General features: G+C 36.6%; 1 long non-coding RNA gene and 1 pseudogene across 1 annotated transcript in view; one reads left to right on the forward strand and one right to left on the reverse strand.

The window, feature by feature from the left end:
- The window catches only part of LOC111098830, a 114,150-nt gene extending 90,697 nt beyond the window's left edge, over window positions 1-23,453 (forward strand). The window contains exons 5-6 of the long non-coding RNA XR_005369708.1: window positions 20,531-20,616; window positions 23,324-23,453. This is a non-coding gene — a long non-coding RNA (uncharacterized LOC111098830). The remainder of the gene's footprint in view (window positions 1-20,530; window positions 20,617-23,323) is intronic.
- Window positions 14,617-14,704, reverse strand: LOC119867743 (annotated as a pseudogene).
- Window positions 23,454-24,132: the final 679 nt, after the last annotated feature.

A 24,132-nucleotide genomic window follows, 5' to 3' on the forward strand; every position in this document is an offset into this window, starting at 1 on the left:
CTTTTGAGGGTCAAAACCTCAAAAATTGCTTCCTAAAAAAGGAGTTCAGCCACTCTTGGAGGAGATGATGGGCTCTCCCTGGGTATTTTAGATTCTGTTTCATTAATATGTCTTTGAGAGTTCTACATCCCAGCACGTTGCCTCCCTGTTTGTGCTGATGTTGCTTGTCCCATACTGGAGCTTAACTCGGAGAAGGATGCAGGGTGGTAATGAGGGTGAAAATGGAAAGAGGGCATGGTGAAAGAAAATGAAATGTGGTCAGTGAATACAAACAACATGATGCTTTGAGAGCTCTAATACAAGCAGGTGGAAGGAGTAAAGGTGGTACATAAAAACACCTGAAGAACTTTGCTTGGGGTTATTGGCAAAGTTTTCATGGAAGACCTAGCAATTGAGTCTAAGGATTGTGAGATATTTCTCCAGGGGAGAAGGAGGAAGAAGAGAATTTCTGATGAATTAATAGATGCAGACCTAGATAGCAATTGATGGGATGAGGGGATAGTGATATATCAATGGCTAGACTCCTGGGAGTGTTTTGCCCTGTGCACAGGCACTTGTTTGTTTGTAAAGTATATTAGCACTAACTTTTGAAATAATGTGATAATATTAGGCAGATTGACTTCTTTTTAAGATTCTATTTATTTATTATTTTAGAGAGAGAGAGAGAGAGAGCAGGGGGAGGAGTAGAGGGAGAGAGGGACAGGTAGACAATGTGGAGCTCAGAGCCCAATGCAGGGCTTTCTCATGATCCTGAGATCACGACCTGAGCCAAGACCAAGCGTAGGATGCATAACTGACTGTGCTATCCAGGATCCTGAAAATTTCATTTTTCTAAAATGTATTCATTCAAGTAATATTTGAACATTTAGTTAAATAAATTCAAACTATTAGAATTTGAACCTGTCAACCAAACAGCTTCATCCTATGCTTACCTAAGAGAGCAGTATTCCTACCTTGACAATTAATGGAAGTCACAAAGATAAAAATCTAAAAAAACATATTTGATCATATAGCTGGCAGTATCTTAGTTGTGGTCCTCTCCTATCTCACATGGAACACAGATTCTGCCCCAAAATGAAGTTCTAATATGATGGGTAGATTTTTATAATGCTTAGAAAATATCTTCTCATTGCAACAAAACCGTGACAGAAATCATATCACAGAAAGTAGGAAGGAAACAAATTCTAACATGTATGATGCGATACAATGTGAGTGAGACTACAGATTAAATTAAAAATGCTTTATTGAATGGCCTTGAAAATGCTTTTTTGTTTTCTAACTTTGAAATGACCTGTTAAATTGATCTGTGAAGGTCATGAGTGCCCTTGGAAAGTGGTGCTTAAATTCTTTTCAGTAGCAGAAAGTCCTGGTTGAATTAGTGCAGACCCCATGGAGACTTCTGAAGCTGTTGATAAATCATGTTTAAGAGCTTTTCAGCCCAAAGCTCAGCTGTAAACTCAGGCAAAGCCATGAACAAATTTGCAGGTGGCAATGCCCCATAACTATTCCCTTCTAATCCAAAATGATCCCTTCTGAGCCACTTCAGCATCAAGCAATCCCATTCATCAAATTAGGCTGAAGCATGCATATCTTCACTTATATTCAGATCTTCTGTGCAGTCAGATCTGGACCAAGTGAAGAGTAGTCAGAGTAAATAACTGATTCATGAGTTAGAAAGAAAAGTGTAAATCCGTGGATTGAAAACAAACATGAAGGGCTTAAATGTGAGCACAATATTACAAGTGTTGGACAAGGGCACAATGATAGCTTCCCATTTTATATGGATACCCTGTTACTGAAATATATATGTATTCTTATCAGTTTTACTAAGCTATAATACCAAAGAAAACATTTTAATGTGTCTTTAATTTATTTCTTATATTGTATTCCTTAACTTTCCTCAATATATATTTTTTTCTACAAATGTTGAAAAAATAGGTAAGGAAGAAGCTTGTGTCAATAAAGAAGTATTACTTGGGGTGCCTGGGTGGCTTGGTTAGTTAAGCATCTGGCTATTGATCTCAGCTCAAGTCTTGATCTCATGGTTGTGAATTCAAGCCCTGTATTGGGCTCCACGTGGGCTATGGAGTCTACATACATATATACATACATATTTAAATATAACTTTAGAACATTCTGTCCAATCATATTCTAGGCCCAATATTCTAGGAAAATAGTAGGGCACAAAGCAACAAGTAAATGGAGGTTGATTCACAGAAGCAACCTTTGTTGCATTAGTTTCTGAGTCCTCTAGATTAATAGTGTAGATTGTAAGCTTAGGGAAGAGAGTGATCATATCTTTATGTTTTAGGGCTTATTACGTATGTCAAAACTAAATTCAACCCATGAGCTCTACTTTTTCATTACATATTATGATATTATATAAATTGCATAGGGAGCCCCTGGGTGGCTCAGCTGGTTGATTGGCTGACTGTTGGTTTCAGCTTAGGTTATGATTTCAGGGTCTTGAGATCCAGTCCAGAGCTGGGCTCCACGCTGAGCATGGAGCCTACTTGGGATTCTCTTTCTTCCTCTCTCTCTGCCCCAACCCCTCATTCTTATTCTCTCTTTTTCTCAAATAAATAAACCTTTAAAAATTTGTAATAATCCAATAATGGAATATTATATAAAATTAATAAATAATGGCCTTAAACAAATTTTACTTATATGGAGGAAATGTTCATGATAGACAGTTCAGTGAAAAGCAGGACACCAAACTACATTTAAATCATGAACATAAATGTAAAATATGAACATATATAATGTATGTGCTTGAAAAAAAATACTGGGCAGAAATAACTAAAATATTAACAAAATTTCACTACACAGATGGAACATGAATACCTAAATTTTCCCTTTACATTGTACTCTAATTTTCATAGTTTTGACAAATATGTATTCATTTATAATAGGGAAAATCAACAGTCATTAAACATAAAAATGAAACAAAGTTAAGTCCTTTAGTGGCTTCAAATGCCTTCAGGGAAATATTATGTATCTTCTTTACTAGTCTCATGGAAACTTCCTCCCATTTTTCCCACTATAGTATAATATTCTTCCCTTACAACAATTTGTCAAAGGAAGGTGATGGGGTTGGTACCTTCTAGGTGCAAGCATTAAGTGAGTGTTTTTTTCTGTAGAAAAGTAAAATGCATAATAAGACCTATTAAAAGTCAGTCTGCTTTGGGCACCTGGCTGGCTCAGTAGAGCTTTCAACTCTTGATCTGCGGATCATGAGTTCAAGCCCCACATTGGGCATAGAGCTTACTTTAAAAAATAATAATAATAAAATCAGTTTGGGGGTGCCTGGGTGGCTCAGTCAGTTGAGCGTATGACTCTTGGTTTTAGCTCAGGCCATGATCTTGGGGTCATGGGAGCCTGCTGAAGATTCTCTCTCTCTTTCCCTCTCCCCCTAAAATAAATATATAAATTTTTAAAAAATATTTTAAAAGAAAATGAAATATTTGATTGGGGTTAATCTTCTTGTAAATAAAAGGATACATATGTATATATGTTTTTACTACCTTGCATTTGTATGAAGCTTTCTTCTACTTCAAAGTATTTTCCTCATATAAGCCTTCTAGTAACTGTATGAAATAAATGGGTCAGGGAAAACATTTTCATTACCACTGGATATGAAAGGAAGTTTAGAAATCTTTTGAATGACATATTCCGGTAAAAGAAGCTAATTCTTCGATGACTGACTTTACATAATAGGATATTTTAGGAAAAGGTCGAAGTCAAAAACACATTGGGATCTATTCCATCTTCTTTGCCTTTGGAAATCTTAACAGAAGACTCTTCTGTGTTTAGAAATGAGCTGATTCTTAGTTTCAGCTCAGATCATGAGGTCATGATCTCATAGGTCCTGAAAAGGAGCCCTGCTTTGGGCTCTGTGCTCATTGTGAAATCTGCTTGGGATTCTCTTGCTTTCCCTCAGCTCCTCCCCTTGCTTGTGTACTCTCTCAAATAATTAATTAAATCTAAAATACAAACAAACGAATGAACAAGAAAACTCAGCCTAAGCTGAATCAGTGTTGGTCTCAGGCAGAAGGAAAACAGGCTTGGTAATCCACAAACTGCCTCTTCAAAGTTCTAGTTGAAGTCAGATGGCCAGGCTGATGGCAATGAATACAGGGATATATTATGTTACTACTAGAAGGGAAAGCTAATGATCGTTAATACTAACATATTGTTAGTTAGATTGCTAATTGTTAGATTGTTAGTACCATAACCTTTATGAAGAGACCATTATGTAATAGGATAGTTTCAAGAAACATTTTGACTTCTGCTTCCAGATCTGTGGAATGGTTTGTCATAGACCAGTGCTTCTAGGGAGAACAACCACAACAGCTGAATTTTAAATAGATAGGGATCCCTGGGTGGCGTGGCAGTTTAGCACCTGCGTTAGGCCCAGGAGTTAGGCCTGGAGTCCTGGGATCGAGTCCCACATCGGGCTTCCTGCATGGAGCCTGCTTCTCCCTCTGCCTGTGTCTCTACCTCTCTCTGTGTGTGTGCCTCTCATGAATTAATAAATACAATCTTTAAAAAATAAATAAATAGATATATTTATATAAAGATATATATAAATACAAAAAATGTATATTTATATTTAAAAATTTCAGAGGGCCTATCAAGCAATAAGGCTCTATTAGTCTGGTCTTGGAAAGAAGAGAATCTTATTGACTTGGGCCAACATTCTACACATTGCTTTCTGCTGGAGACCATTTATTGACTCTTAAGAAGCCCACAATGAGAGCCTCAGAAGCCAAGGATAAGTCCGCTGAGAAGCCTGAGAAGCCAGTAAAGTTTTGAACAATCTTATGAGATTAAGGAGACAAAGAAGCCAGTAAAGTTTTGAACAATCTATGAGGTTAAGGAGACAAAAATTGGAGCTTGAAAGTCCCAAAACACCTGAGATTTGGGAACCCAAGGTTATAGACAGAAGGGAGATGGAAAGAAGAAAGCCCACACAGTCTATGACAGTTTTTCCTTTGGGGCATTTGCTGAGTCCTAAACTGCAGAGAGCAAGAGGCTTAGAAGCCAAGAAGATAAGTACTAAAAAGCTAAGCAGAACTGAATTTTTGGAGAGCCTGGCCAACCAGGCTCAGTGGTTGAGCATCTGCCTTTGGCTCAGTTTGTGATCCCAGGGTCCTGGGATCGAGTCCCACATCGGACTCCCTATAGAGAGCCTGCCTCTCCCTTTGTTTATGTCTCAGCCTCTATCTGTGTGTCTCTCATGAATAAATAAATAAAATCTTTTAAAAAAATGAATTTTTAATAAAAACAATAGAAGAGAAAATGAAATGTCATCTTTAAAGTGTGGAGAAAAAAAATCTGCCAATTTAGATTTATGAACTAAGTAAAAATAACCTTTAAAAGATTGAAGAAGGGCAGCCCAGGTGGCTCAGCAGTTTAGTGCCGCCTTCAGCCCAGGGCGTGATCCTGGAGACCCAGAATCGAGTCCCACGTCGGGCTCCCTGCATGCATGGAGCCTGCCTCTCCCTCTGCCTTTGTCTCTGCCTCTCTCTCTCTCCATGTCTCTCATGAATAAATAAGTAAAATCTTAAAAAAAATTTTTTTTAAATAAAAGACTGATAAAGATATTTTTATACAAGCAAAATTGAATTTGTTGCCAGTAGACCTGAATTAAAATAAATGTGAAAAAAATTTTTTTAGGCAGAAGAAAACCAGTTAATGGATAAAAAGTAGGGGAAAATAAAGGAAAAATGGAAAAGGTGGCTATATGAGTAAGCCTAAGTGAAAATAATAATACAAAAAATGTCTCAAGGTATTTAACCATATCAAGAATTAAAATTTATACATAATAACATGAAAGAGAGGAGTTAGGAAAATAAAGTGTTCTAAGAACATATCATTTTCTGGGAAGTGGTAAAATTCTAATTTATGCTCAATTCTAATAAAGGATCTCTAATGTTATCACTACAAGTGAATAAATGCCTAACCTGTTATCCGTTGCTTTAGGAAGAAAGGTAGATAGAATATGTGCGAAAAACTAGAAATGAAAAGTAAGATGATATATTTAAACCTATGTATAGAAGTTATTGAATTAAATGTAAGCAATATAAATTTTCCCATTAAAAGAAAAATGTTGTTAGACTGAATGAAAAAGAAAAACACATCTACAAACTATTTGAAAAAAATATACCTTAAATAAAAGGAAATGTTGAAACAGAAATGTTGGAAATCAAGTCTTAGGAAAAATTATAACATATAGACACAAAAAAAAGAACTTTATAACTAAATTGTCATCAGATTAATGCTGGGCTATTAAGCTTCAGTACATTAATACATTTAAAACTAATAAAAATCATAGAGACTATTCCCTTTGATCTTCTTAGAATTAAAGCTGAGAATCAATTACAAAATAATTAGAATATTTCCAAATATTTGGGAGCAAGCAACACACTTTTTAAGAAGAATAAAACTATGAGTAAAAAAACAAAACAAAACAAAACTACAAGAGATGAGAAGATATTTTGTATAAACTTATAAAAACATAAGACATATACAAACTTTAGGATGCATAAATATCAAAACAAGAAAGCCTTATATTCATATATTAAAGATAGAGGTACATACATGTAGTCATTTTTTTATGACAAAGCGACACTGAGTGTAGAGAGAAAAGTATGAGTTTTTCTAGAAATTGATAAATTCAATAAATTGGATATCTGTATGAAAGAATTGAATATTTCCTCTCTACATCACATTATGGATATAGTGAAATTCCAGTTAAATGTAAAATAAAAACCATAAGGCTTCTAGAGGAAATTTTTACAGAATATTTTATACCATTAATAGCATCTCAAGCACAAAAACACATACCAATATGTAGATGACTTAGAATATACAAAGAATTCTTACAAATAAATAAGAATATGAAAGTCAACCAAGTAGAAGAATGGACAAAATACTTGAACAAAAATTTCAAGAGAATACTCAAAGTGTTATAAATATATGAAAAGGTATTCAATCTCATTTGTAATCAATGAAATTCAAACAAAAACCAAAATAAGGTAGTACTACACACCCACCAGAATGATCAAACTTTACAAGACTGGCTCTACTAATTTTGATGAGAATGTAGAGCATGGGGACTCTTATTCACTAAAATAATTCAGCTCCTTTGAAAAATTGCTTGGCAAAATATAAATGCCATTTGACCTGCCATTCTATTCTTGCACCCAATATATAGAACACCAAAAGACTTACTCAGGAAAGTTTGTAGCAGGATTCTTGGTCATAGCCCTAAGTTGAAAACACCCTAAATATCCATCAACAGTAGAATGGTTAAATAAATTGTGATATAATCATACAAGGAAATACCAATCATCAGTGAGAATGAGTGACTACTACTTAATGAAACAAGATATAATAAATTATATCATTTTCTGTTCTAGAGTGACTGTAATATGATAAATGCATAAATGGGTTAATCTCAAAAACTTGATAATAACTAAAAAAAAAATCCAGATGCAGATAGAGTTTTCATATCATATAATGAAGTCCTGAAGCAGGAAGTACTAATTGATGGTAATTGCTACATTGCGGAAGGAAGTGCACTGATTGGGTGGGGTCATGGAGATAACTCGGGATACTGTTATTGTCCTATTTCTTGATCTGTGAATTGGTTATACGGTGTGTTTAGTTGGTGAAAATTCATTAAGCAGTAAACTTGTGTATGTCATACCTAGATGAAATTTTACATTAAAAAATTAATGCTTTGGCTAGAGCAACATCCTTTTAAGAGCTACTTGGTGACAGACAGAGGGCCATATATAGAATGTGATTCTAATTCCCTATCTCATCTTATTCCTTTCTTTTGCTCTGGAAGCAGAAACTTATTTATTTTCCTCCTCCATTACCAGAAATGTGGCAAGTTCAGAACAGATGATAGTTTCTTTTCTCAGGATTAATTTATCTTTCTGAAAATCACCCAGATTGATGTCTCCAGATGTATATTGGGTGTCCATGGAAAAATCAGATATCAAAATGAAAAAAGGCAGAAAATGAACTAGTTTCTTTTTACTTTGTACATTTAAAGAATGTAAATGTGAATCAGCAAGTTTTAGAGGATGAATCTTCTTAGAGCGGCAAAGGGGAAGAATAATAAGAGTGGGAATGCCAATGCTTCAAGACTTGCAATAGTATGCGTGTATAGGTAGAGGGAACAGATATCAAGGGAAAAGAAGGGAAGAACGATAAAGTATTTGGAGTTTGGTTTCTCCACCACTGAAACTGCAAGCAGATGTAAAGACAAATTTTCATTTTTTCTAGGTGAATCATGTTCTCCACAGTGGCCCTGTGACAGATTTTGCATTCAATTTCTATTTGAAATAATCACCTCATAAAGCCTTTGCTAGTATTGTAACTTGCTTAATGCTCTATTGTGTGTAGCCTGCAGCCAGGCAGGAGCATGACAAGGTCAGAAAGTACAGACAGAAAGGGTCTCTGAGCCAGAAAGGAGCAAACCCCGAGAGAGTGGCGAGGGATGAATAATTTTCCTATCACCTTATAATCATTTACATTACTGTCATTCTGCCTTTCTGTATTTTTGGCCATTTTAAGACATTTTTTTTACATTATAGAAAAAATAGTGCTCGCTTCAGCAGCACATATACATTATAGAAAAAATAAATTATATCTTATTCTGTTCTATAGAGACTGCAATATGATAAATGCACCGAAAAGCAGTGATTCAGTTTGGAACATGACTAGGGTGACCAGGCATCCAGGTTTGCCTATTTCATGGTTCCATTTACTATCAAAAGTGTTCCAGTTTATCCACTACATTATATGGTCATCTTAGATCAACATTCACCCTAGATCAACATTATGATTTTGAATGGGGACTTAAGGACTCGATGGGTGATTGTGTTGCTAAATCAAGGAGGAAATAAGCTATATTTTAATGCTGAAGAAATCCGTTCCTAAGAAGCAACAGTCAGCTTGTCCTAACAGTAAAATGTAGAGGCTTTTTACTGAAGTAATAGGTGTATATAAGCATGTTTTTTCACATAAACTGCAAAACTATTTAAGTATAGAAATATGCAGTTGTTGGCACTCAGTAAAGGGAAGCCACTTGTATATCAAATGTATGTAAGCTTTGTATGATGATGGTTATTTTATTTCTTATTTTTAAAAGATTTTATTTATTAATTCATGAGAGACACAAGGAGAGAGGCAGAGATGTAGGCAGAGGGAGAAGCAGGCTCCCTGTGGGGAGCCCGATGCAGGACTCAGTCCCAGGACCCCAGAATCACCACCTAAACCACAGGCAGACACTCAACCACTGAGCCACCCAGGAGCCTGATGATGGATAGAAAATCCCTGAAAATCAAATGGCAAGCTGGAAAAACAGACTTTCAGAAGTCTAATATTATTTTGTTAATTTATGAAATTCCACTTACTTCATCTGTATCAACTTGTTTTATCCAACAAATAGTTTGAGTTTCACCTATATGGGCTGACTTTTCAAAATGATTGAATGTTCTTCGGCAAAATTTGACTACTACTGGCATGACCTGGCTTTATTTACATCTTGATTTTTCATCAGAAATAAAACTAAAACATCTTCTATAAACTATTTGCACAGAAATAATAGCAATGATGACTTTGAGATGCTTTTCCTCCTTAGTTTTTATCCTTTCCACACCATATTCTTTACTACCCTAAAGTATTCTGCTTTGCCACCATAAAGTATTCTATACTACCCTAAAGTAACCCTAAATAAAAGGGTTTTATTCAACAGCCATTAGTTATTTCCTGCGTTCACATAGAGCAAATGGAAATTCATATGTGTGCCAGTTCCCTGCAGGACTCAGAGCAAGAACAGCCCCCGACACTGGCCTGGAGGAGGAAGGCGCTGGCCCTGATTGTTATCGTGGGTTGGGCTAAATTCTAGGCAACTGCCTATACTTGTCCTTTTCTTCTCTGTGAGCTGACTGGTCTGTTTCCTAACAAAGGATTTTTATGTTAAGAAGAGTTCAATTTCTATTAGAGCTAGAATCCTCTCTATTTTATGCTCATTTGGAGGGAAGGGATCTCACTGTGGAGCACACACATATATTCAGGTACATACGCAGGTTCCAAGCACTCGCCTTGCAAAAACGTAATAAGTCAACAGATTTTGGTGCTTAGATATCCTTTTTTGTTCAAGAACTCCTTTGTTTTCATATTTGAAGACACATTTATTTCAGTATTATTACAAATTACTGCCAGAGTCTAGCTTATTTTGTGTGTGAAATAAAAACCAAGTCCAAAAGGAGAATGGAGCAATATCTACAGTTGTTCATCTGCAGCGAGCTAATGATCTCTTCAGTATTCCCTGTCTCTAAGTGGCCCTTCCTGGTCCCAAGCAGGGATGTCATCTGAAGCCACTGTCTCATTGGCCTCCCACAGGTATAATTCTACTTTTCATCTAGCCTGACCAAGATGGCGAAAACAAGGCTAAACAAGATGGAATTTTTACATACAAACTTTTAATAAGAAACTTATTGGGGGCACCTGGGTGGCTCAGTGGTTGAGCATCTGCCTTTAACTGAAGTCATGATCCCGGAGTCCTGGGATCAAGTCCCACATCGAGCTCCCTGCATGGAGCCTGCTTCTCCCTCTGCCTATGTCTCTACCTCTCTCTGTGTGTCTCTCATGAATTAATAAATAAAATCTTTAAAAAAAGAAAAAAACTTAGGGAAAAGAAAACACAGAAAAGCATGGAAATGGATAAATCTGCTAACGAATGGGAAATAATCTCATCTTTTTACTCTTAACCAAAGGTGATCACAAAGGGTAGACAGGTAGAGTTCACATAACTGCCTGTCCTGGTTTCTTTACTGGCCATGCCTCATTGTCTTTGAGAAATCCTGGCAAAGGACACACCTCCAGTCCTTTTTCCAATCTTTGAACTTTTCTTAGTCTTCTTTATTTTCCTTTTCTGTCCATTGTTACCTAACTTAGTGAGGAAAATGGAAATCACAGAGATAGGCACCTTCCTAGAAAGATCTCCTTTCTCTTCCAGAGCCATCCATTCATAATCTTTAAATTAAAGTGTGTTTATTAAAAAAAAAAAGTGTGTTTATTGAAAGAAATCTAGAAAATCAATTGTTTAAAAAAATTATTCACCTTCCAGAAATAACCATTCTAAATATTTTTATTTTTATTTTTTTCTAAATTTTTAAAAATATTTATTTGTAACATAATGATCACTTTCCAGGTCAATAATATTATTCAAATATATTATTTAAATGACTTTTCATTCTATTTTGATGTTTTATAACTTAATGGGTAGTTGTTGGACATTAATATTATTTCTAATTTTTGAATTAGATGACATGGTGAATGTCCTTGCATAGAAGTCTTTGCACTTTTGGAGCCGTAATACCTAGGGCATTCCAGAAAGGCTATGCCAATTCCATTTGCTCTAATAATGTATCTATAAGATAGCTTCATCCTGCCACATCTTTAGCAGAACTTAAAATTTTTTAAAAAGATTTTATTTATTTTTGCAAGAGAAAGAGAAAGAAGGTGAGCATGAGCAGGGGGAGGGACAGAGGGAGAAGCAGGCTCCCCACTTAGCAGGGAGCCCAATGAGGGACTGGATCTCAGGACCTTGGTATCATGACCTGAGCTGAAGGCAGACGCTTAACTGACTGAGCCACCCAGGTGCTCAGAACTTAGAATTTTTAACTATATATTTTCCAATTTGTTGGGTAAAAAATGTGAATCCTCATGTTGAGAGGAAACATTTAAAACAAAACTACTGATTGGCTATTTACTTTATGAAATTATTTTTTTCTCTGTGCCCATTTTTAAAAACTATTTTTAAAAATATGAGTGTATTATTTAGCTCTTACTATATACGTCACTTACTAGCTTTGTTCTACCTTCTTTTCTCTTGTCCTTCTTTCCTTTTATCCTTCCTTCATTTTTTCCTTCCTGCCTTTCTCTCTCTCCTCTCTCTCTCTCTCTCTTTTTCTTTAAACAAACTCATTGGAAATACTTTTAAAAATAACATTAAACAACAAATAGTGCTGCCAAGATGAAAAGATTTTCTGTTGACTTTGATTTACAATTTGGAGTAGGTATATAATGCTTGTTCCTCTTAAGAAACAAAATATTTTCTAAGATGTAAAAGAAAAAAAGAGGTTGAAATTTAAAAATGAGTAATTAAAAAAAAAAAAAAAACAAAAAAAACACTTGGTTTCCTGTTCCCTGATAGTAGATCTAATGGTTTTTATAATAGAGAAATTTATTTTTCTCTTTCTTTTCTGCCTGCTTTGATTTATGCTGAATTAATATAGTACTTGGGTTCAATAGTGCCTGCATTAATGAATAGGATGAAAGTAATGGCATTTATACTCCACAGCATAATATAGAAGACACAAAGATGCAGTCCAGCCTGTGAATTTCTTCTTTGATGCACTATCCGCCATAAGCTACTGTTTAAAAAAATCACCTATTTTATAAGGAAGGATATTTGGAAAAGTTACCTAACTTTCCAAGACATAGATTTCTCAAACACAAAATGAAGATCCTTGTTGGGCTTGGAATTCTGTTTTGTTTTCCCCTAACTTTTTAATATAGATGTTGGTTCCCATATACTTCTAGGAAATAATGCAGAATGGCCGTGTATACCTTGCACTCAGTTTCTCTCAATGGCAGCATCTTGCATAACTAGCATAATATCACAACCAGGGAATTGTCATTGGCCCAATCCATTGACCTCATTCAAATTTCACCAGGTTTACATGCATGCTGTATGTGTGTGCACACTTCGCTCTATGCAGGCTGGCAGTTTTCTCATTGCCTGATACCGACTTACCACATGGTAGGTCCTCAGCAACTGTTTAGTAACAATTCTTGTCTAATCTTTCCTCTCTCTTTTCTTGAAAGGAGAACTTCTGGGTATTCTTGGCCTTTGATGGTTCATCATAGTTAAAATGATGATTTCTTCAATGATGCCAAACTCACACTTAATCTCTTTTTCACTCCCAGACATTTGTAGGGGGAAGCTCAAAGTTTAGTAGCAGAGCCAGGGCTTGACCCAGACCTAAATCATCTGACTCATTCCATTACACTTGTTTCCCAAGCTTGTTCTACTGTAAGAATCATCTGGGGCAGTGCTTCTCACTCTTCTGTGTATATACAAAAACCTTGGGGATCTTGCTAAATTACAGATCTTGATTCAGCAGGTCTGGAGTGGAGGCTGATATTCTGCATTTCTAAAAAATTTTAGGTGATGCTGGTGTTGCTGGTCCACCAGCAATAATTTATGTAGCAAGCAACTTAGATACTTGCTGAAAACTCAGATTCCCGGGGATTTTTTCTCAGGATTCTTGTTCAGGAAGACTAGAGTGTAGTCTGGGAATTTATATTTTTATCTAACATCCTAGCCAATTCTTAGTATAAATTACTTTTGGCAAATCCCAAATATCTTCGATACCACCTCTATGCAGTTTCTGAATTTTTCTGGTTCCTTTTAAATGTACAAATATTGTTTACTTTAATATTGTGATTTAAAGATTTGGTGCAATCAGCTTTTTCTGTCATTTTATTTTGCTTGGCTTGGTTTTTGTCTTTCGAAGGCCCCAAATCCAGAAGGAAAAATCAGACTCTTTTACTGAAAGTTTAGTTCAACTCATAACAGCTTTAGGGCATTAAAATAATTTCAGTGCCATTCCATTTGACATACAAAGATTTTATCAGTGCTTTAAAAAGTCTTCCTAAACCTGTATATAACAGCTCTTTTCCTGATCTAAATAAATAACACATTGGACTTGCAACCAGAAATTTCTTATCATCTCTGAATTGACTCTTTCCTGGTCCAGATAAAAAATAGTGCTTAATCCCCCAAAGATATAGACAGTTATGTGAGCTGGTAATATTGATAAAAGAGAATCATGGCCAGACAGGAATGGCTAGATTCAACTGTATAAGTTGAAGCTGTATAAATCATCAAATAGCATGGGAATTGGAAAATATCATTATAAGCAACTTGTGTGAACCCCTGATGTTTTAAATTAGCCATGAAATGTGACTTGCTTTGTAATATTTTGGAGCTTCTAAAGATCCCAGCTTTTAAATTGAAATTTTCCTATTTGGCAGCAACACAGCAGGCCTACAAAATAATTTACAACCATTTTACTTTGTTAGTTATCCTTTTTAAACAACCCTCGAGGGGAGGAAAACATTATTAATCCCCATTTTATGGATGAGGGGATTGAGGTATTAAGAGGACTCAAAGGTTTGATTTAGCGGCACACTTGGATTCCTTAGTTCCTGTCCAAGACCCTCGTCATCCTCACTACATCAGCATGCCTGCTCTTATTATTTTGGCTTATCTTGATAAAGAACATGGACTCAATTTTCAAGTTAACTTAAGCACTTAGAAAAACTGGGGCAAATTTAGCAGCATTGCTTTCTCACACTGATGGAGTAAGTTCTATTCTGCTATTCTGCAGGGCTACTGATTTTTTCTTTTTATTGCTGTTATTTGTAACTTTTGTACATCTTCATGGAGGAGTTCACACCGTAGGACTACTCTTTTAGAGGAGTTTACTTCAGTCATTTTTAATAATCAAAAAAAAAAAAAAGAGGGCAGAATTGTGATTCTTTTTTTTTCCCCCTCACTCATTTTGTTCAGACTTCCAAAGAATGCGTATGTGGGAATCATCATCGACCAGAAGGCACTGTAACTGTGATTGAAGTAGGAATCTGTACATTGTAAGTGATGCTGGAACATTTCCTTAATATTTCATTCCTTAGCAAAATAAACACTTTACTTTGGTGTTTTATGCTTTGAGAAATATTTTTTATTCGTACTGTTATTGAAAAAAATCTTCCCTGTAACCTTGTGTATTCTGCAAAGCAAATCTTGAAAGATGAGGTCACCGATGCTCACTCAGCAAGCTAGAGGTTCTCTTTCACAGAGGCAGGGATGGAGCTGCTTCCGGTCTCTTCCTGCTGCAAAGGAAGTAACTGAAAGTAACACAGTGGTCACCAACCCTCTCCTGGACTGAATACATATTTTACTGATGTCATTTACATATTGTTTCTCAAAGCATAGTTCCCATCAGAATCACCTCAAATTCCTGATTAAAAGAAAGATAACTTTAATGTACTTAGCAGCTACAGAGAGAGGACTGGGGAGGCAACCTGGAAATCTGCACTTCAACAAGCTTTTCAACCTGCACTTTAACATAACTACTCAAATCTGAGATCCACAGCATCAGGGTAAGAGGCTTGATTTGCCCTGGTCATAGGATCGCTTAGGGAAACTGTGAAATTTATGGGTAACTGGCATTGCTTTGTTTCTCTACAGAGTGAACTTTGGCTCTAACTTTCAATTACTTTCTCACCAAAATAGTTTCTATCTGGCAAAACTATCCAGAGTGGCAAGATGCCTGGATGTTCTTGAAATCTTCTCGCCTAGCATCTTGGCCCAAGTAAGTGGACTCCAGTAAAGGAATCTTTGCAGCTCAGGATAAACACCAGGGGCTAGCCTTAGGTTTATTCCTCCTCCTGGACTTTCAGGCAGTGGGCCACGGGGACAGGATGCCTGTGCTTGCTGGAGAGCCTGTAGCAATTATTCATGGCTAGCCAATTGGCTTTCACTGTGTACACCCTGATAACCTTTTTTTCCCCAAAATGCTAAATTTGATATCTCCTTTAAACTGCATAAACATTTTAATGGATATAGAACTCAGCCATGCAATAACACTGAGCATTTAATGGTGGCATGAAATGTAAAGGGGTCACTCTGAGGTCTCTATTGCTTCCTTATATTCGGCCATATGTAGTACTAGTCAATGAGATTCAAGGAGATCATAGTTACTTGGAGTAGTAGAACACTAGGTGAGAAAACTTCAAAAAGTATAATGTATAAAGAGAAATAAAACGCAACATTATTAACATCATTGTCAAGAAAAGTGATGTCAAATTAAGTTCTCTTTTTTAGGTTTCTTTAAAGGCGCCAAAGCAAGGCATTTTTCAGGAGAAAACCTAAAATACCAGATTTCATAGTTTTGGAATATCGCATGCTCGTGTAATTTCCTCAGATGCTTAATTTTCTAAAATCTCTTTATCCGGAAAATTATTTCTACCAACTCTAGTTTCATTGTTGTTCCCATATCCTTGACCGTTAACCCAAAACATAGACATGGACTTGGGTGAGCCAGGGGCCAGCTGTATCAGAAACTGCCAGGGTTTTTACTGAACCTAATGGGAGCTTAAGACCTTACTGCAAAGAAAGGAGGAGAGAAGAGGAAACTGGTTTGACTCGCCATTTCTCAACCTTCTTCAATTTCTCTTCCATAAAATCAAAGGGGATTGTATCAGTTTATCTTTAATGTAGTTACCAGCTCTAAAGCTATGACCCTCAATGGAACCTTTTGGGAGAGGGAAAGGAAAGGAAGAGAAATATAAAATAGGAGAGATAAGAGGAGGAAGGAATGACAGGAGGGAGGAGAGGAAGGGAACAACTGTCTGGTTAAGAGAACATCTCACCAATTACCTTGTCTGTGATTCTGTGATACTGAGCAAAGGAGTACCTTATGTGGTATTCAGAGGAATTAAATAAATAAATAAGCAACTAAATAAATCACAAAAATCATTACTAGTTTTCTCACAGCCAAAAGTGATTTAATATCTACTTGGCCCCGGTTAGTTTCATGAATTATTCATGTATCCCTTTAGGTACTACCTGTGGTTGATCGAGTTATGTGGCATTGCTGATATGGACAGTGTCATGCTTGGGTTGTAGAAGCCAGTAAATTGAAGGTGGTTTATAGGAGGAATGCTAGAGGTGGCTGCGATAAATCTAAAAAGTTATTTCAGTTCATTTAAAAAGCCTCTGAAATATAAATAACAATCCCAGTGTGAATGGTAGGCTCTTATCCTATCCAGTTTCTTTGTTTGCTAATAACTGTGAAAATTATCTCTCACCCGCAGAATCAGAAAAGTTTATATATAATGACAATACATGGACACTGTCTCTGGCGAAATGAAAATTCCTTGACCATGCCTTATTTTATTGATTCTACTGACTAAATATTCTATATTGGAGGATAAGTGAATATGGATATTTAACAAGATTTTGGGAGAAATCAATATGCATGTATTTACTGGCTGCGTTTAATTTTTAGGAGGAAATAAAAATCTGCATTGAAAAGGCTAAAACTTAGATTTATTTGTATGCATCGAAGAACAATTGGAAAGGAAGGGTTTTTTTAAAGTTCAGTCAGCCAGACAGATCACTGGAGGGAGCTCTAACTTCACAACAAAACCAGAACTCTTTCTTCATTTGCAAATTTCACCTATAGCCAAAGGACACCCCCCCCACACACACACACACATCCTTAAAAATCAATAATAAATATGAAAAGGGTCTGGAAAAGAAAAACGTGCTTGGGGGCATCATATGCCACATTTACTTACAAATAAAAACAATATTATTCAGAGCCAGAAACATTTAAACAAGGCAAAAATATAGGGTATACAGTGAGAACCCCAATATACACTTTCCATGAAAAAAATACTTTGAAAAATATGCTTTATAGTGGTCAACTCCAAATCCCCCTTATAGCAAAGTAGACACAAACAGAACAAACCCCATTCTCCTGCCCAGTCAGGTGGAAGCTGGACTTGGTGTTCACATCATTAGTATAAGCTCTCGGGCGTTCTCTATGGGGGGAGACTTTGTACGGAGGTGTGGATGAGGTCCTGGGCTCACCCTTCGCAACATCACAACTGTACCTGTATCAGATAAGTGAAGGGCACTTAGCTTTTCAGGACGTGAGTGATGTGCTTGGCAGCACCCTGAACTGGGGACCAGGACACCCAGACTTTGTTCACTGCTGGACTTCTAACTGTACGTGAGCCTTTGGGCTTTTATGTTGCTGGTAAAATAGAAACATGTAAAGGTTGATCTACATGATTTCTAAAATCTCTTCAACTTTTTAAGCTATGATTATGATGTTAAAATTGCTTATTTGCTTTTTTTAGTACTGACTAGGGTATACATTTGTAGAGAGTGGTATTTAGAATTCAGGCCTACAGTTTATTTATTTAATTTTGTGTGTGTGTGTGTGTGTGTGACCAATGGAGGTTTCCCTTTGTTATCCAAGTTCTCAGGGGCAGGAGGCCCACGTTTCTTTTGAGATATCCAACACTGATTGTTCTAGCTTAGTATAGGAGCTGTGTGAAAGCACTACCAACTTCTGGGAGTGGGCTTTGTGAATGTCAGCCCCATTCCCCCTGAATGTGAACCATGTTATGTTTAGAAATACAGCAAGAGCATGGGACTGGCTACAATAAAAGCTGAATACCACATTTCAAAAGGGAACGAGATGAATCTGGGAAGGAGATGTCCAACTTTGCTTCCCTGTGTCCCAGAAAGGAGACCAGCTCTTTCCTAAAAGCTCTGTCCTAGCTGACATATAAACATTCCCCCCTGGGCACCCTCAAGTGCTCCATGCCTTTTGATGTCTACATAGTTCTGAAACCAAATCATAAGGGGCCCACTTTGTGGCAAAAACTATCCCATAGTCAAGACTCCCCAGTTACAACAGAGGGTACTGTTTTGAGACCCTGGGTCTGAGTGGCCACAGGAAGAAACTAGACCAAAAAAAGAGCAAAGGGATGGAAATGGATCCAGAAGGGCCAGAGTTCTTCACTGGAGATGAGAATATGATAATACTGATAATACTGGGTCATTAGCCCAATCTCCTAGTAAACTGGCTTTTTCAGAAATAAGAAACCCCTGGTGGCTTGGGCCAAGGGAAACCTCCATTGGTTAAACCTGGGAACTCTATCAGCAAGAGGCCTGGCGCATTCTTCCTTCAGAAAGGGAGGGAAAGCTTCTGGCATTCTATCCTGCCCTTGTCAATAGCGGGTACAAGCAGCAGTGATTCAGGGATAGCAGGCCGGTGATCCCAGCTGATGCTCAGAACCCGGTTCGGTGCAGTATTCCTTGAAAGTATTCTTGTAGCGTACTGTGCATGCGCCAATTGTCTGCTCTTCAGAATGGAGGCGTCATTATTAGCAAGGGGACGGAGGCAAGCTGGCTGCCCATCACTGGGCTTACCATAGGGGCCCACCACCAAGTGCTCAGGGACAGGAGGGCCATGTTTCCTTTGGGATATCCAACCCCGATATAGCTCTAGCTTCATTCAGGCCTGCTGTTTAGAAACCCCCAAGATGTCGTGTTCCAGTTTAAAAAACTCAGACAACATTTTCTAAGATTCCTTCCTATACACACTTCTTTATCCGCCTCCCATTACTTACCTGGTCTTTTGAAAGCTGGCTTCAGCTAAAAAGCAAATCTGTAGTAACATTCTGAAAAAATGACTCTGTAGGAAGTTGAATATCTTTACGATCTGGCCAAACCTGGTAGGAATTCCATATGGCCTGTTTAGATAGGCCATGGAGCAGGGACTTCCGGCTAGGATTTGTTACAGTGTTACCTGAAGCCAAGCATATAATTTGCAGGTCCCAATGCAGATGGAAATGCAGTGTCCTTGCTTAAAAATTAGGATAGTGACAGCAGAACGTTAAACCAAGCACAGGGCATTTCTGAGCATAAGGCCACATGTGACTTCACAGGTCCCATGTTCTATGAAGCCAGTCCTGCCTGGAATGATGAGGACCCTGGATTCAATCTGATAGACACATAGGACTGGACTGGAGTCCAAAAGTATTACCCACAGAGGGGGGAAAAAGAAACAAAACAAAAACTAATACAAATAAAACACAATAAAATAAAAACCGAGCTATTCCTACCAGAGTATTTTTTAAAAGGTGAGAAATTATTTCAACAAAGAAGCTGTGATTGTGTTTGGGCCAAGTCCTTAAAAGGATAATTAGTTAAATAGTTTTGGAAGGAGCACCATGGAAAGAGGAAGTGTTGAAATCATATGATAATTTTGTTAATGCCAATTAAAATTTTCAATCTGAGAAGATGTAATGGTTTCTTCCAAATAGTTTCAAGAAATTGGAAAACAGCTGGAGATACACACAGGAGCACAAAGACTGACAAGAAATCTCTTGGAGGGGCTGGCAAAGCGTAGGGGAGAGGTGCTTTCAGAAGGCTGGAGGCAGTTTACCTGTAACGGCCCACAGCCTTAAAATAATTAAAATAAAGTATATGTGGTAGTTCAACTGTATAATTTCCTTGTGGGTTCTTTTTTTTCCCTCTAGCATTGTATTTTGCCCAATCCTATTATTCCAGTGGGGGAAAAATTACCTTGGCAATAAATACACTGTATTGTAACCTTCGATGTAGTATTTTGTGGTTTCAAAAACAACTTCGAAACTATTTTTTTCCCTTCAACAATAGCCATTATTCTGCAGTGATTGACTTTATGACAGTGTGCCTTGGCATTCATTTTGCTTGAGCTCAGACCTCCAAGTAAATATTTTAAGGTAGCGTTGTGTGATTTGCATTGGTTGAGATCTGGAACCATACAATTTCACAGCTGTGAATGTGTTTTCTCCTCTCTGCACTGCACAGCTTGCTGGCATCCTGACTGCCTCAGAGAGGCACCTTCATCACCTCTGAGATGGCATCTGACATTTCCTCCAGCCAGTTACATGCAGGTAAAGTTTCTATTATCACATCCAATACTTGTCTCTCTTCCCCAGGTCCTGAGCCTTTTGCTCCTTACCCTCTTCTCTGGACAGAAGCTTATCATTTTGGACTTACAAGTTCACCGTCCTATGCTAGTCCTCTTTCTCTCTTGAGTTAAAAACTGGCCAATCTAAAACAAAACAAAACAAAACAAAACGAAACAAAACAAAAAACTGGCCAATCTGCCCATTTTTGGTTTACCTATTAATGGATGACTGTACACCTGGGCGCCTTTGTCAGTAACATGTTTGCTTTTCCTTCGAGCCTTCTGCTATCAGAACGTTTAAACCAAATGAGTGCCTAAAAGGTAGAATTTATGTCATGGGAAAGGCCAGAAGGAGAGTTGACTTTGGGAAGGAGTGATATGTTGTGACCTTAAAAATAACAAAGTTGCTTACTTTCTAAAGTAAAGGTAATCCTATTTCTTAGGTATTATATCTCATTCCTTTGAGGATAAGTATGTTGGCTGACCAAGGATAATTTGGAGAAGTTAAAATTTAGGGATCTGAAGACAGGCCATGATTATGGCCTTTACAGTCCTTTCACAAGGAAAGTAGATTGAACTTAAACTTCCCAATAAGACAGCCCCCAGGGCTAATGCTTTTGGGATAAACTTGAAATGAAACTGCTTCATACTGAAATCCATTAGTCATTTCTTTAGCAAACTCTCCTGGGTAGGACCCCTTTAGCCTACATTTCTTGATTTCTGCTGTAGTTTATGGTGTTATGACAAGGTCCAAAAGAAGACTGTGGAATGCAATCTGTAAAAGCACCTTTTACCTAGAATTTTTGAATCAAAAATGACTCTGGAGAAAAAACATGATAATTATAGCTTAACATAATAATGCAGAGGATACAGCTTGCAATGAGGTAGTTTCAATCATTGTCATTATTATCACAGTTTTTGGAAGTCATTAGTTGCTGAATTTTTAAGCATTTTCCTTAACAAAATGAAAACTGTATTTTTACTCATGCAAATGATGTCATCAAATAAGTGTTCTGAAGATGGTGAGGAATTGTGTTTCTTATTATCACTAGATCTTCCCCGAGGCATGTTGCAAGAAATAGTTTATTTATAGCCCCAAATCCCCAATTGCATAAGGAAACAAAGGACGTTTTTACTCAGGAATTTGTTTTATATTTTTAATTTGAAATAATTTATACTTAGAGAAAATTTGCAAAAGTAATATGAAGAATTCCTGTTTACCCTTCACCCAGGTTCCCCTAACGTTAATATATTACATAGACATACTCCAGTGATCAAAACCAGGAAATCAATGTTATCGGCGTAATGCTTTAATAATAAAAATTTTGGGGGCAGCCTGAGTGGCTCAGTGGTTTAGCGCCTGCCTTCGGTCCAGGGCCTGATCCTGGAGACTCGGGATCGAGTTCCCCGTCGGGCTCCCTGCATAGAGCCTGCTTCTCCCTCTGCCTATGTCTCTCCCTCTCTCTCTCTCTCTCTGTGTCTCTCATGAATAAACAAAATCTTTTAAAATAATAATAATAATAAAAATAATAATAATAATAATTTTCCATGAATGTCTTTTTCTTTTGTGGTAGAACCCAATCAAGAGTGCCACGTTGTATTTGGTTGTCACATCTATTTAATTTTCTCCCTTGTGTGAAAATTCCTCAGTCTTTCTTTGTTCTTTATGATGAGGGTCATATTTTAAACAGGTTATATTCTTTTGAGCTAATTAATAATGAAAGGACAAAAATATCCCTGACATTTAAAAACTTCAGGAGGAAATGATATATTTTCTTAGAAATATTTGAAATTATTAGCATAATCTTTGCTATTTTTGAATGTATATATTTAAAATTATAAATTAAAATCTAGTTGTAAATATTTTTTAATGATTTTGAAAGAAAAATTTTGTCTGCATATTGGCTGTTTTCTTTTTGTAATGAACTTGTCTTGAGCAACATAAATCTAGAAAAAAACTTTATAAGTGGCTTTTGGATTTACAATTTAGAAGAATTTTTGCAAGAAAAGTAATTAGTATAATTTCTCTATTGCCTCTGAAGCTTAAATTGGAAAGCAATTCTAGTAATTTTGTAGCATCATTGTGACCAACCATCTTACTCATTTAAATAACAAAATAGATTTTAAGTAGTATGATCAAATTCTGCATGTAAACATTTATCTATAGTCTGTGTTCCTAACTTACGTTCCTGAAGTCATTGTTTATAAATCTGATACAATTATATAATTGTATATAAACTACATGTGTGTGTAATTATTATTAAAATTGAGTATTAAAATTGAGCCACACCAGTGGTAAAAGTTATTGGAAATTATGGCAAAAAAAAGCAAACACTCTCACTTCTATATTTGTAAGTGTTACAAAATATATGCAAATGGCATTGAATAGATTATTGTTTTTTTTTTTTTCCTCGAACCAACAGATTACTGCCTGTTTGGCATAGATATAACATTGTCTGATGGGTAGAGTTAGCATCATACTGCTTGGCTAATGTCTAAGATGGATATAGTGGGAAAATGTTCATCAAAATGATTTGATAACAATTAGAACAGTATCTTCTATTTACACATTTTTAACTGTAATTTTATTTAGTGCTCAGAATATTCAGTTGTAAAAATTAGCTACTCCTGAAGTCAGCTGTTATGCAAATGTATAAAATCATCTACTTGTTCTCTACTCTTTGTCCAAGGTGCCCTGTGCATCAAGAAAGATTGAAGGAGAACCTGGGTGGCTCAGTCAGTTAAACATCTGCCTTTGGCTCTGGTCATGATCCCAGGTCCTGGAATGGAGCCCTGCATTGGGCTCCCTGCTCAGCAAGGAGCCTACTTCTCCCTCTCCCTCTACGATACTCCCATTCTCTCTCAAATAAATCAATAAAATCATTAAAAAAAGGAAAGGTTGCATACTGTTTGGGTATGTATATATTTGTGTTAAAGCCTAGCTCCCCTCTAGATCATGGAGCATGATGCCAGTATAGGGTAGCCACTTAATAAATGCTTATTGAACCTTAAATGTCTGGATTAAGTGGGAAACTGGTACAGACACTCAAATATATGACAATTGTGGTGATAGCAGCAATATTATGGACCCAAACACTGCATGCTATATAGACAAACTCAAAAGTTCCCCACCTTTTGGTAGCTTTTGAGATTTTGTTCTTGTACTTGTCTAACTTTTATTTGTACACAAATTTAAATTGTTTTGCCTTTTATTCTTTTTGGCAGTAAAAGTTTTTTTTCTGCTGAAAACTCTAGCTATCAGTAGAAGTAAAACCCTAATTCGGCCTCACCCTCCAGCACCATCACTAGCTAATAGAGTTTTACGTAAAGGATGTATCTCCTCATCTCTGTATTGAATTTTTAGAATTACTTCCTCAGTGCAGTTGTAAGGCTTTGAAAAGTTCTGTTTGTAGAGTTGGTGATTGGGTAACATATTTTGAGTGAAGTTGTAAAGAGTCCATGAATAAAAAGAGCAGAAAAGAAGAAAAAGTTATAGATT

The sequence above is a fragment of the Canis lupus genome, chromosome 14 (genome assembly GCF_011100685.1).
Source record: "Canis lupus familiaris isolate Mischka breed German Shepherd chromosome 14, alternate assembly UU_Cfam_GSD_1.0, whole genome shotgun sequence".
NCBI classification, from domain to species: Eukaryota; Metazoa; Chordata; class Mammalia; order Carnivora; family Canidae; genus Canis; species Canis lupus.